General features: G+C 39.3%; 1 protein-coding gene across 1 annotated transcript in view; it reads right to left on the bottom strand.

Moving 5' to 3' along the window:
- tbl1xr1a (TBL1X/Y related 1a) overlaps positions 1 to 12,609 on the bottom strand; it is a 48,370-nt gene extending 35,761 nt beyond the window's left edge. The window contains exon 1 of the mRNA XM_085266519.1: positions 12,134 to 12,609. The gene's annotated coding sequence lies outside the window, so the exon portion shown is untranslated. The remainder of the gene's footprint in view (positions 1 to 12,133) is intronic.
- Between the last annotated feature and the right edge of the window lie 2,028 nt (positions 12,610 to 14,637).

Below are 14,637 nucleotides of genomic sequence, written 5' to 3'. Positions count from 1 at the left end.
GACGAGATGTGCTTACATATGAGATTTACTCAATATGCCCTGTGTCTTCTTTGCTTCACAATATCTGTTTGGTCCGAAATTAACATCATGTCCACTAAAGGCCGAACCCAAAGCTAGCTTAAGCTGTAGTTTTTGGTGATTAAAATGATCACCCTAATGAAAAATATATATTTTAATATATTGGCTTCGAATCAAAACTGTCTCCGACTCTTTTAGAAAAAGACAAGTGTAAACAAACAAACAAAAATAAAGTAAAAATTCAAATGGAGCCATGGCTAATAAAACCTTGTTTTTGTTCTGTTTTCTTCAAGATTCTACATTAAATCATCATCATGCTATGTCGACCACAGGAGATGCAAAAGTATGATGCAGTCTGCAGTTTTTCGCTTATGCAGAAGACACATCAGATAAGAAAACACACTCAGCACGAAGAAGGGCACACATAAGAAGATATGAAAGAGTAAGTCGCCGTTCATATCGTTACGTATTATTGGACACTCTGGCACTGCACAAGCAGAATCCCTGATTTGAACATGCCCAGTATTTTCTGTTTCAGAGCAAAGGGAAGTTTTTATTGTGCAGTCTTTAAAACTTCTGCCAGACTTGCTTCATCACCAAATAAATCCATCAGGCATCTTTACATGTGAACGCGTTTCACTAATGCTACTTTTTCACCTTGGTGTGTTGAGAAGCGTGGCTTTTGCAGCTAACCAGATCATAAGTATTTAGGCAGCATTAATAAAGGAGGTAATATTTCTCTAAAGCCATCCTTTGGATCATAACCCAGTTCCTGGACCTTGGGTTCATGTTTATTTGATTCAAAAAGGGAAAATCCACATTAATACACATGAGAACAAAGTTCCATTATATAAATATGCCCAATTTAGCCATATGGGCCAAATTCCTGCAGTCCCTGAGAGGCTAATGGCATTTACAGATAGTAAAGCAAAGCAATGTAAAAAAACGTCCATTTACAGATAAGAGCCAGAAGCATTTGACTGATGAAACAAACACAAACCAGATAAAATATTAATCCAAGCCACACCCAAGCACATGAACACAAATAGAAACACTTTACGGTAATAAATCAATGACTTGTAGTTGTTGATGATTGGCTCATGAACAAAAAAAGAACATTACTACTTCCATTTCTCTTATTACTTGACTGAGCCTTTAAAGCAGATCGTGCTTTAATCTGGCATTCATTAATAGCCATTAATGCAGGTGTAACGTGTTTAATGTTCGAAAGCCACACAAAAAATAATAATTTAAAAAAAACTTGAGAAACAATCCACTAACTTGCTCTTTGCTGCAGTGAAAAAGCATTAAAACTGCAGTGTATAAAACTGACCTGTAAATTTTCTGTACTATCGGTTTGCTCCAGTTTTATTAAGGCCAACCTCATTTCTCAGATTCCAGCAATGCTAAGCATTCACTACGACACCAGTGATAACATCAAACACGCTTGCCAAAAAAAAAAAAGTAGTGTAACAGGCTGAACAGTCAGTCAAGCAGTTCCTGCAACATGATAAAATCTGCACCCACAGTGCAGCTGCGGCGTGGCGTTCCTGTGTTGGCGGGTTAACCCGGGACCTGGAAGGCGTGGAATGCCCCAGTGGCCCTTTGTCTTTTCTTTCTGCTGACACTGTGACAGCAGCTGTGCTGGGGCGTTCCTGTGAGCCAATTAGCAAAGTGAGCATTCCATTCACAGTTTAACATCTCTTCGGATCCATGTGGTTCAATCAGAGGCTCATGTCATGGAGTTGGTCCTTTGCAAAAATACTGTCTTAATGTTAGATCTGTCAGAAAAGCACCTGCTGTTTGACAGAGCTCTCCAAGAAGCCAAGTAGAAAAGCCATCTCTGCTGGGAGGCCTCAGCCTCATTTATTAAACCTAAATGAACATTCAAGATAAATGAGTATCTGAAATATAGCACATTAGGGTAGGAAGGTGAATGAGTCTATCAGTGTCAGAGGGGTCAGGTTGTAGAGACCATGCTGTATGTCTTCATGAATATGATTGCACTGGATGAGTCAGCTGATGAATGAGCTGGTAAGCGCCAAGTAAAATTAGCAACTAATGCCACTAATGGTAGGATATTTATATCCTAGCAATATTACATTCATATCATGTTTTTTTTTATATTTTAACCAGTTGCAATGGCTAACATGGGTCACGCTAACTCATAGAGATGAGATCCAAATTTTTAAAAAATGCCACATTTTTCAACTACAGCTCTATAGCAGAAGATTAATCCGTGAGATTAACACTAGCTGTATAAACTCAGTAATTTCTGAAGGCAGGCTTTCTAAATTAAGCTGGAAAAAAGAGATAAAAGAAAAGATAGACCACCTCCTCAATAGACTCAATAGGGTGAATGCAGCATGTCGTGTAGAACAGCTTTGAGTGTTCAGTAAGAGTAGCAAATGGATTTATGAATACCAGTCGATTTACAACATTTAAGATGGATGAAGCTACCATTATGTTGCCCATCATGTCTCTTGTTGCCATGCTCCACCATATCTCCTGGAGATGAGCTTTTAGATTCAGCTAAGAATCTAAAAAAAAAAACTACTAGACTTTCAGTCAACAACACTCGAGCGCATGTCTGCTCCAGCCAGATCATTTTTGTGTTTACTTTCAGACTTTAGGTAATTAAAATGATTAATATAAAGCTACACAGTTTCAAGCAACTCATTGTTTCCCAAAACAGTTTCGCTATCAAATCCAAAGTCTGCATGACCCACAGCAGCTAAACTAAAGGTTGCAACAGACCAAAATTATCCTTACTTCAGTGTTGCACTCTTCCTGGTTGTACTTGTAATGGCAAGGAATAGACCAATCTTTGTGAAAGTTCAACTGAAACAGTGAACATACCAAAGCTCTGCTAATAACTTTCCTGCATTTCCTAGATAGGACTTTATCACAGCTGCGATCTGAACCCTTTCTATACTTTTCCCCAAATTATAGTCAGCCCTGAGCTCACATTCCTTATCAGTCTAGCAAAAAAAGACCTGAAAGCCTCTGCATACCCTTCACTTAAAAGTATAAACCATGTGTTTGCCATGCATCAAGAACTTAAGGCCACAGACATCTGTTTGCACAATTTACAAGAAACTGCAGCTGGCATGTGTACTGATTCTTCAATGCTGTTTTAACAGAAAGAAAATTTAAGTAGCTGTAAATAAAATAACTGAATCTGATATTAAATACAATTTTGAAATGATACTGGCACATATGGAAAAATCAATCAAAGCACAATTTTTCCGCACATCAAAACTAGGAATGAATTCAACGATAGGTCTCCGTTTAATGATAGTGGGCATCTTTTGTTGTTTTATTTTGCCACTTCAGTGGACTCAGAGATTCCAGTACAATAAATTATTTATATCTAAAGCACCACTGGCGGCAGTGCGTCCTTTTCTTTTTGTTGTGTTACACAGAAGCCCTGGTTGTAGATGTCGTCTTGCTCTTGTTCTCAAAACAAAGGTGGCGCTAAATTGTGGTCTGTAACATGCACTAAGGCATAAGACTTTCATGCAGTTTTTTAAAACACAGTAAGCAATTTTTATCAGTATTGTTGCAACATGAAGTCAGATTGTGCTTAGGCCTAAGTTCAGCTAGGACAATCTCATATGGAGAAGGTACTATTAGAAGAAAATCAAGGTCTCATTAAGAGGTATAAAAACTCTTTCTTGTTTGCCTAAATACAAACTAAAAGTTACTTTCTTTTTCGATGTCAAGCAGCCACCATGTTATTACTGATCTCTAGTTTTTGTTAGAGCATGCAGTACATTCCAAACTAACAAAACATAAAATTATAAAATCCCAATCTTTCGTCATAAACAGCACAGTGGAATAGTTCATTACTAACAGGGTATTATTAGTCATATCATACTCTACTGGAATATATCACAAGATCCAGCAGTCCTACTCATGAGGTAAATGAAATTGTGGATTGGGACTTTCCCCAGAGTTTGGACGGAAGCTGCAGGCCATACATAATCACCCTGGGTCACTGCAGCAGAGGGGAAAGGGAGCTGCAGGCCTGTAAACTTCAAAGCCTTTTGAGTAAAGAGGGGGAGGGGCCGCTGAGCACCAAGCATTCTTCACAATGTTGAACTTGACCCCTGAGGTTGCCACACACACCATGTGACTGCTGTCAACTGTGTGTGTGTGTGTGTGTGTGTGTGTGTGTGTGTGTGTGTGTGTGTGTGTGTGTGTGTGTGTGTGTGTGTGTGTGTGAGTGGTGCAGATCTGCGTGGATGCGCATGTAGCATGACTGTGTGTGTGAGAGAGAGAGAGCGTTTTGAATACAGTCCTCAAAGATAATAAGCACACCTAACTCCTGGACCTTCAAACTTACAATTTAAACCAATTAAATAACAGGTTTGAACTATTTGGTAAATATAGCTAACCACTGTATTGGAGGATAATTTCTGTGATCAGATCAAATACCATACAAAACACAAGCCTGCCAAAGGAGAAAAACTCCACTTAGAATCAAATTACATTACACAAAGGCCCATTTCCTTTGTTACCCTGTCAGCTCTAACAAGCAGGAAGTTTTGTGTTATTCATTTGTTTTTTGTGCCACAAGCACAAAGGTACTAAATTACCTCAAGTATGTAAATAGCACAGTGTTACTGTAAATCTTTATTTCCACATCCACAACAACGTTTTTAAGTGTTAATAGAACAAAAGAACAATGTTACGACTTTACACAATTGTGACAAATATCTGAGCAACATGTTCAGCTGCCTCTCCAGAGAGTCTCTCATCCAGGTTTGCCATCTTGGACTGTAGCCATGGTGATACTCCTCGTTTCCCTCTACAGTGAGCTGTCTATACGAGCACGTGAACTGGAAATGGGGGAAAATCTGACATATGTTGACCCTAAAGCCAGAGGTTTTAATGCCACAAAGATCGCTATCATTTTAACCCGCTATTATCACCATGGTAACTTTCACACTTTCACTGAATCTTCTTTTTTCTGACGCCATTCAAGAATGACAAACATATATGACCGGCAATGCCACAGGATGTTGCTGACAGCAGCACTCAGTGGATGACTGAGCTGAGGTTAATGTCACACCATTAACAGCTCAAGTCCTTTTGAACCCAACAGTCAAAGAAGTAAATAATGAACTTTTATGGCCGTGATGCATCATGTTAAAAGCATAAACTAATTGTTACTGTCCAACATTATTTATAGACCACCCAAATCTTGTATTTATCTGTGTTTAACTCACAGTTTTAGTGACGTACTGATCTAATTTACGTAAAGCCCCTTATGTTATACAACAACTATCTGTGGTAAATTTCCAGGTCAATTCAATCAAGTCAATTAAAATTACGTTTCCGACATCCCAGAAATTATACACACAAACCCTGTACTCATTGAGGAAATAAGACCTACTTATTGTTTAGTTATGGCAGGTATGTACACGATCCAGGGTAGTTCCATATTTGTGCGTCTCTCCATCTCGTGTCAGGCCATTATCTAACCAAGGAAGACATTTTCACTCACTGCACTTTAGTCCATTTTGTCTTTCCCTTTTCAATTCACAACACTGATGACGGGCACTGGTTACATAACTGTACTACTCCACCACCACGCTTCCTCTGTGATTTATTAAGGCCAAGCAATAAATGTGTCCTGTGTAGATAACATGACTCAGCTGCCTGCTCTGTAGCAAAACCTTATTCTTCTGTCCTATGCTCAGCATGTGCTCTACTATATCAATGACAAACAGGCAAATTCAGTCCATATTAAAAACATCCACACAATATTTCAAAGATCACGACTTGAACTTGAAGCTTTCCTTTGTTGTCCTATTTTATACTCTGGTGTTAGACACAATAGGGTCAGTCATAAACGTCGTGCTCACAAGACAATCAGAGAAATGAACCAGTATGTGAATGTTCAACAACCTTGGCAGCTTAGAAACAGTTACCAAGGCAATTAGCTGTCACAGTCCAACGGGATTTCGACACATCTCTGCCTGTTTACTGAAATGTTGTGCTTCAGCTCAGGAAATTGTAAAATTTACAGGAAGTTGATTACAGCCACTCAAACAATAATAATAATAATAATGTATACTTATTTGCTCCCCGTGGCAAAATTACTTGTTTTTCTCTGCATTTGACCCATTCAAATGCAGTGAAGCAGTGGGCAGCCACTAAGCAGGCGCCCAGGGAGCAGTGTGTAGGGACGGTACCTTGCACAGGGGTACCTCAGGGTAGCTGTTCAGTGGATTCGAACCCCCAACCTTCCGATCATGGGGCGACCACTCTACCTACTGAGCTATCCCTGCCCCCAAAGCTTTCTATCATGCCATAGCTAATCTATCAAAAAACTCAAGTACTGATGAATCCAAAGTTAAGCATGTTATCAGTTAAGATAATGTTTTAAAGATCATTCTAGCTTCTTCTAGTGCGTGTTTTAGAAGCTATATTACCTCATCGATAAATAGTGGTAGCGTGAAAGGAAATGTGAAAGTAGAAAAACACGACACAACCTCCATCATGTTGCCGTTTCAAGTTTCACAGTTACCAACAGGCAATGTTTTTCCTGGTTTAAACACTCCTTGGTCCACATATAGTTAAGACAAAGAGTCTTTGTTACTGTAGCTGACACACATTTAGGCATTTTCCTGTTATTCTATGACTATTTCACAAAAATGTAATTTAAACCCCACAATAAATTATACACTGCTTAAAGGTATTTTATAAATGACAGTTCTGGTGGTTTTCCTGTAGTTAAATGCCAAAACCTCCCTGATGGTTTTGAATATGACATTTTTGTAGGGAAAAAGCCAATAGTGTTGAGCTGCTGGATAATACCAAGCAAGCCAATTGTAGCTCATTCCCCCCTTTAATGCAGTACATTAATATTATCATTAAAATATTAAACCTAATCTTCCAATGTAAAGCTTCATGTTGATGTGAATGTCACCCACCTCTTACATCACGGGCATATGTGGGCGCATCCACACCATGGACATAAAAGATGCTGAACTGCTTTAAACTTACATTCTACTGATTAACTGCAATCCTTCTAGCGACCCTTGTGGTTGCAAAAAGACTAAGTTATACAGAAGTTCGATCCCTCAAATCCCTCAGCTCAGTAAACACTATCCTGATGACTTTATGGCCTCAAGCGCTACGTCTGAGTCCTACTGAATAAAACATTAAGTTCATTGTGTAAATTACAGTTACTCAGAAATGAAGATTATCCTGGACATACTCATTATCTAACAACTTCTCAACTGCAAGTTGGTAGCCAAAGAGTGCAGTTTCACAGTCTGATCCGCCAGCCGCTCCTCACTTTTGGCTTCCACACACACAGCTCACCCTGAGGCTTCATAACGGGACTTCCACCTATTATACCATCCCTGTGTGTGAGAGAGCGCAGGCACACACACACACAAACAAGTTCATGCTCACAACTTTGTCCTCTGTGAAATTAATGTGAATATGTGGAGCTTCTACACCGATCCCTCATCATCCACTAATGGTCACACTTATGTTCACTAATTACAGCAGGGAACCTCTCCCGCTCCCTGATATAGACTATGTTCATTCTCTTCAAGCTAGAAGTGGCAAATAAACTCCCCACTCTTTCTCTTTCACTTGTTTTTGGGCAACCTACAGTTGGCTGGACACTGGCAACTTTACAGGGAGGCAAAAGGACAATCAGACTACAAAGAAGATTGCTTTAATTGCTTTACCACTGCAAAGTTGCCAATTTCAGGTTAAGTATTTATAGATGCGGATTTCTGCTGAAGACAATATGTGTCACGTTTGCATGAGGGTAAACAATGAGGGCAATGTTTCTGAAGACAATGTTTCTCACTGTCTTAGTTCGAGAGGATCATTGCAGCATTAAAAAAAGCATGTTTTATGTATACAGAGGAAAAAGTGCTTCTACATCTTTGGAGAGAGCAGACACGCACATGGTGAAACACAAAATAGACACAGTACAGAAACTAGCATCATTTCTGTTAAGCTCCAATTTACACTTGTGTGTTTGTATGCGTTCTAGACGTGAGACAGAACTATATTTTAAACATCTATAAATACAGTAAAAATAGGTGATTCAGACATTATGAGCCTTTCAAAGATCAGTTTCCTTCCCATTCCATCTCCTACCTACATGCAGGATTATTATTTTAATCTCTGTGGATGTCTGTTCAGAGTCTATTCAGGTGTGACTTACGATGCAAAACACTACAACGGGTGCAAAAAAGGAGCAGAGGGGAGGCCAGCACATGCTGTGTATGAGCTCTTCTTTCTTTTGTCTTTTTTTAACCAAAAAACCCACATAACATGTTCAGCGGTGATCCCAATTTTAACGATCAACACAAAGCTTTAGGTTTTGGTGGGTTTCTCTTGTTGTGTGGTTCAGTTCTTTAAAAACACAACTGAACTGATACAACCAGAGGAAAGAGGAGTAGCTCTGATCATAACAGCACATAAACCAAGATAAAAGCGCATATCTGAGATTGCTGTGAACTCAACAGTGACACTTCCACAGAGAGTAAAAGTCACACCAAGCTACTGTACAGGACAAAGTGATTTGTCTTTATACGCTGAGCTGAAAGAGACATACAGTAGCACAATTTTAGTATCTATATCTTCACGTTTATAGATTTGATAGTTATAGCTGTAAAAATAGCTGTCACTGTCTTGTCGGGTGACACACTGATTTTTCATTTACAGTACTATGTATGGTACGTCTCTGTAGGTAGATGGGCAGTATGTAGCTGCCACCTGACTGCGAACATGCTACCACTGCTAAACCATAATTTCCCCATTATAGTCATCTGTAGGGCTGCTCGATTATGGCAAAAATGATAATCACGATTATTTTCACTGAAATTGAGATCACGATTATTTGACGATATTTATTTAACCCTTTAAGACCTACTATAGAACCAAGTCCACCAGAGCTTATATTATTTTTTTTACATGCTGTAGTGCCATTTGTGGGAGCATTTCAAGTTGCTATACATCAATACAACTGTTATAGCCCATATTTTAATAATATGTATGCATTAAGTCCATAGTAATTACATAAATTGCAAAAAAGTGCAATAAACTACAAAAAAAATTGAAAATCGCTTTTGTTTTGTTTACATATATTTCTACTTGGAGAAATTTAAGAGGCTTATCCCTCAAAACTTTAAATACAATAAAGTTGCAAAAAATAGTTTACAACAACAGGAAATTTATTTTGAGTGTCTTCATAGTTTTATTTTGGAGATACAGCAATTTTTATATACTGCAGGAAAAACAAAAAACAATCCTATGATGCAGATTTGCAAAGAAAACAGCATGTGCATCATTTCACTGTGGGAAGTGTTACGAACAGCTGATAGGAACGGCAAAGCGTGTTTCTGGAATATTATGTTTTTGTTCCTGCAAGCGCTTTTTATGCAATTTTTGCAAAGCTATATGTGGAACGAAACCGTGACCGAGGACAAGCTGATGGCATCAGATGTAAGTACAACTCCTCCGGTTTCATATGCAAAACAAATTATTGCGCTAGCTTACACGGTTCAGGTTCTACAGGGATTTAAAAATAGTTACGCAAAACGGAGCGTGCTGCTCTGACCGGCTTTAAAGGGTTAACAATGACTTTAAAAAAATAATATAAAATAGTGTGCAACACCACTGAAGTTTTTTTTTTTTTAAACTCTCTTTTCAACCAACGGCAGTCACTCTCCAAATAACTTCTGCTTAGCTTTCCGAGCTTCCCTCGGGTCCTCTTAATCAGCGGTCTCCAACCTTTTTTGCGCCACGGACCGGTTTATGCCCGACAATATTTTCACGGACCGGCCTTTAAGGTGTCGCGGATAAATTAGGGAGGGGCTAATAATCGGCTCAGTCATTTTTAATGATCGTTGAAAGCCCAGATCGTAATCGTGATTAAAATTCGATTAATTGAGCAGCCCTAGTCATCTGTGCACTAGGACAAACAAAGGATGTGTTGCTTAATAGCAGTCAAAAATTGCACTATGACACCATAAAAACTGACAGAGAGCTCACTGCTGACATATGCATATCCAGCCCAACAATGTGAGATTAGATAGCAGACTTTGTAGTCGTCAATGATTCCTGATTAAAGAAAAAAATACTGAATAACTGTGAGGTCACACAACTGGCTTTGTGTCATTGTCATTTCTGGGGATGAACCCATAACAACAGATATAACGAGAGTGAAAGTAAATAAAAAAGCCTTGTAAACGAGCCTTGAACTTGTAAACTAACTTGACCACAGTGTGAAATACCTCAGAACAGCTCACCCGTTGCTGTTAGCTTCATCTATGCCACGTTAGTTCTCCACTAGAACTGAACTGAAAAGAACAGATAAGCTAACAGATCGGCAGGTTGCTCCCGATATCCGATCCAGCACTTTCAGTTAGGATTATACTGACATCTAAAAATCAGCTCTCATGCATTCATAAATGGTGACCTCCTGGTCACAAAAACAGGAGACACATTAAATAGCTGACACATAGAGCAAACCTCAAGTTTATTCTTCTGGAGCACACTTACTGTATGGATAGCCCTAAGGGTGGTAAACGCTGTAGATGCACGTGAATAAGGACACAAGTATATGTTTCAGCTGATGCTAACAGCCCATATTAGCCTATCGGAATATATCTGTTTCTGCGTCACTTTATTTAACTCTCTGCATTGTCTGCAGCACATGTAGCAGAGTATGCCCTGTAGGCAATTTTAAACTCTTACGCACTGTGAATATGAAGCACAGACACCTTGCCTGACCTTAAAACCCACAAAGACAAAAAAAAGCAATGACCTGAGATGACATGTTTTATGGTGTGGTTGGTCCTTAGCTTCAAAGAGTTGATAATTATCAGCTATGAAACCCAATAAGAGCTGCCCTTAATAAAATGAGGGCTGCTTAAGCCCGAGTTTATGTGTGAATACTGGACTCAAGACTGTGTGTGTTACATAACATACTTTAAATATTCGTTACAATGTTTAAAGAACTAAAATCCCATGAAAGGACCAGGTCAATTAAAAAAATAATGACAAATGAATTTAAAAATATCGATATATATTAAAGCCTACAAATATCTTAACCCAGTTAGCCTGTGAAATGTAACTGAGGCTAAACAGTCTCTATTGCCAGCCTTTTCCTTGCTAGATAGTGAAGGCTTATCTGGGACTGGTACATTGTGTCATTGAGTTGAGCTTTGCAAGGTTGGCAAGTGGCCCTCCTGTGTGTGTGTGTGTGTGTGTGTGTGTGTGTGTGTGTGTGAGTGTGTGTGTGTCTGTCTGTCTGTCTGTGTGTATTCGACCCTCCCCCATATCGTCCATGGCTTTGGAACAACCAGCTCCACAGCTCTGTAATAAGCTTTCAATCAAAGTGGCACAAAGGTAACAAAGTAAATAACATGATGAAATACTATGACCTGAACTTTGTCACAATTATGAATCCAAGGTATGCTACAGACAAAAAAATAAACAAGAGCCTGTAAAGCACAACACAACAGACTGGCACAACTGCTAACTGGGCTCAAACAGTTTCAGTTTTGATTCATAACCCTTCATGGTTTTATAGACACACTGTGTTATTTAACAAGTACAAAGTGCGTTGAAACACACAAATTGTCCAAGTTAAGTAAGAGAAAACAGAATAAATTAAACCATAACTGGCGAAAATAGTTACTTCACAATAATAAAACTTAAGTGACAAAGTAAAAAGTTTGATGTCATATTCAATCTAATTTATTGTGGGTTGAATCCAATATAAATTATCTTAGAAATGTATATTCTAATGACTTGGGTTTAAATAATACAAAAAATATATTACACTGGTTTTAATTCAAAGCTAGTAGGAGTTGCAGGAAGGAAGGGCGCGCTCACAAACACAAACCACGCGCGAGAACTGCTTTCGAACACATGCACACGACACGCGCGCGCCTACTCACGCGCTGAGGCTGCCCATCCCCCACACTCGAGAAAAATTATAAAAATAAACGTCCGAAACAGCGCAATAACCCGGCGAAACCTCGCGTTCACAGCCACGCGTGATCGATCTACGCGAGGTTATCATTTATAACGGCAATAATCAAGCGGAAAGACGGTAAACACTCACCAAAAGCTCCAAATCACACAAGGGGGGTGCCTTCTCCTCTGTGCTCCTAATATGGAATCTCCTCCACCACCGTTGTTTTCTAGCTCTAATTACACCTCGAAAAAAGCGTTATAACTGCCTTCAGACCCGGCCAAGCGGGGCTAGGAATCCCCAATGACCGATGTGTTTTGGAAACACGGGCATATATAGTGATAAATCCCCTTAAAAATGAGCTGGATGTACAGTTGGGTCTAGATTGTAGGTTTGCTCGCTAGTAGAGAAAAGAGCCAAACGGTTCAGTAGCAGCCAACGGCTTCAGACTGAAACACAGAGCATCTGACCTGCCAGGCGAAAATGAGCTAGGCCTGAGCTCCTCTCTCTGCAGGAAGCACACTCCAGTCACATAAACATCAAAATGGGTGTCGCAGTATGGAGAAGGATGGTGTAGTTAGGCTGGGGGTAAGCGGTAACTCCTCAAAAACAACTCAGAAATATTAGGTTAAAATTAATTATCCGTTTATGTTGCTCAGTAGTAGACTGTTATTACTATGTAGCTATTTTTGGAGTGTAGCTGTAGGCATGCTGTTATGCACATGAAAAATATACTGTAGCTCACATTTTAGTTATTTATGGAACTATGCAAAAAAAAACCGATGTAAAAAAAAAATACGATTCTTTTATGCGATAACAATTAAAATTTTCAGGCAACATTTTAGGAACAAAATGTACTTTTGTTGTTTGGAACTAAGCCTTCCAATGCTGGCTCGCACACCACATGCTAACTATCTTAATTATTAGTAAAAGCAGGGCTATTGGAGTCGGTTGATGATAGGCAACGTAAATATAACCAATATCACCAGCTCCACATGCACATATTTATAGCTCACAAGAACAGAACTAGAGTGTGCAGGAATGTCGCGCTGTGAATGAACAATCAACTCCCTGGTGCATACCAAAATGTACACGTCCATGACCATGCGAAGGTTAGCTTAGATCTGAGTGATGTAAATTTTATGTAAATAAGCACAAGGCGACATTCAGTCTTCTGCGTGCTTGGAAATTTATTTGTTACGGTGTGAATAGATCTGGGAAGAACCACTACAAGAAAGTGCACCAAATACACATGTATCATTTGGAAAAAACAAAACTTTTAGCCCTAACACAATTTAAATAGATATTTTTGTTTTAATTGCACCACTGTAGATGTTTTACAGGAAGATCAAAACTTCTAGTCTCTACAGTTCTGGTCTCTAGTGGCCATTCCAGGAAGTGGAATTTTTGACACTTAAGCTCGGCCCACAGAGTTTAGCTAATATATCCTAGTGGCCAGTTGTGGGATTGCACACAATATTAAAACCCTGCAGTTGAAAATAACTTCCCACATAAACCACAAAGTAAATTAATTTAACAGGTAATTTAAAAATGCTTGTTGTTTACTTCCTATATAATGATTTTGTGATGTAAGAAGAAAACTGAATAAATCACACAACAAGCAGCCCACATGATAACAAATACAGCTGGTAACATTTATTAATTTCACCCCATTATTTTTAACGCAACATCAAGTATTATTCAGGATAATACATAGACGTACTGAGGTGAACGGTGTTATGTGACCACATGTGTTCACAGTAGCATTCATGAGGTGACAGAGAAGTGTGTGGTGGTGGCTTTCTCATGTAAATTCATCCTATAAGGAGAGGCATGAGCAGACGCAAACTGATGTGTATTCTGCAGACATAAACTGTGAAAAACAGACAGCAACTCATGTATGTATTACCCCAAAGCATATGCTCATCAGCATGCACACACGCACACAGATAAGGCTCAGCTGAGACAAAGAGACACACAGACAGAAAGCCCTGGGGTGCTGTGTAGTGTGAGCTTTAGTGTGGCTATAACAAGAAGAGTGGGGGATGGGTAATGACCTTTATACAGGGTGAGGGGGAACGTCAGTGTTTTTTCTTCACCCTCCCTTTCACATGCCTGGAGAGTTTTGTAGTACAAGAGGGGCCCTGCAAGTCTGATGGTGCAATTATTTTCACACTGTTCTCCCTTGAAGACTTTGATGACTTTTCTTGTATTTGTTTTAGGAGGAAATGAAGCTATCCCACCAGTGGTACATCACGGCATCTCTGCCCCATAGCGGCTGAACAAATCAGGGGGGTACAATGATTTAGAAACAGCTCCACTGTGGCAAACTGTGAAGTGAGTACCACGGGGGCAAAGCAGACCACTATTAGGGTAATGGCTTTCTGGAAAACCACATCACATTATCTCTATGCAGTACTCTGCCTCAGTGTTTTCTTCTTCTCTGTGCCTTCTACAGTAAGCACCCAACCACCACCACTTCTAATGAGTGAGTTATGAAAGTATGGTATTCATGCTACAGGAATTCAGGGATTCTTCTAGAAAACCTTTCAACAACCTAAGACAGCTTATCATCATCATTCAGTTTTTAAACAAGCCTCAACATTGTCTAGACGTCTGGCAACGTCATCTTCAACATATTTTTTAGAGCTTAT

This window comes from Mchenga conophoros, linkage group LG23 (genome assembly GCF_057382185.1).
Source record: "Mchenga conophoros isolate Kocher_MC1m ecotype Shallow Benthic linkage group LG23, M_conophoros_male_GT1.1, whole genome shotgun sequence".
Taxonomy (NCBI): domain Eukaryota; kingdom Metazoa; phylum Chordata; class Actinopteri; order Cichliformes; family Cichlidae; genus Mchenga; species Mchenga conophoros.
The sequence above is the reverse complement of the archived record's forward strand: the minus strand, read 5'-3'. Positions and strand labels throughout refer to the sequence as shown.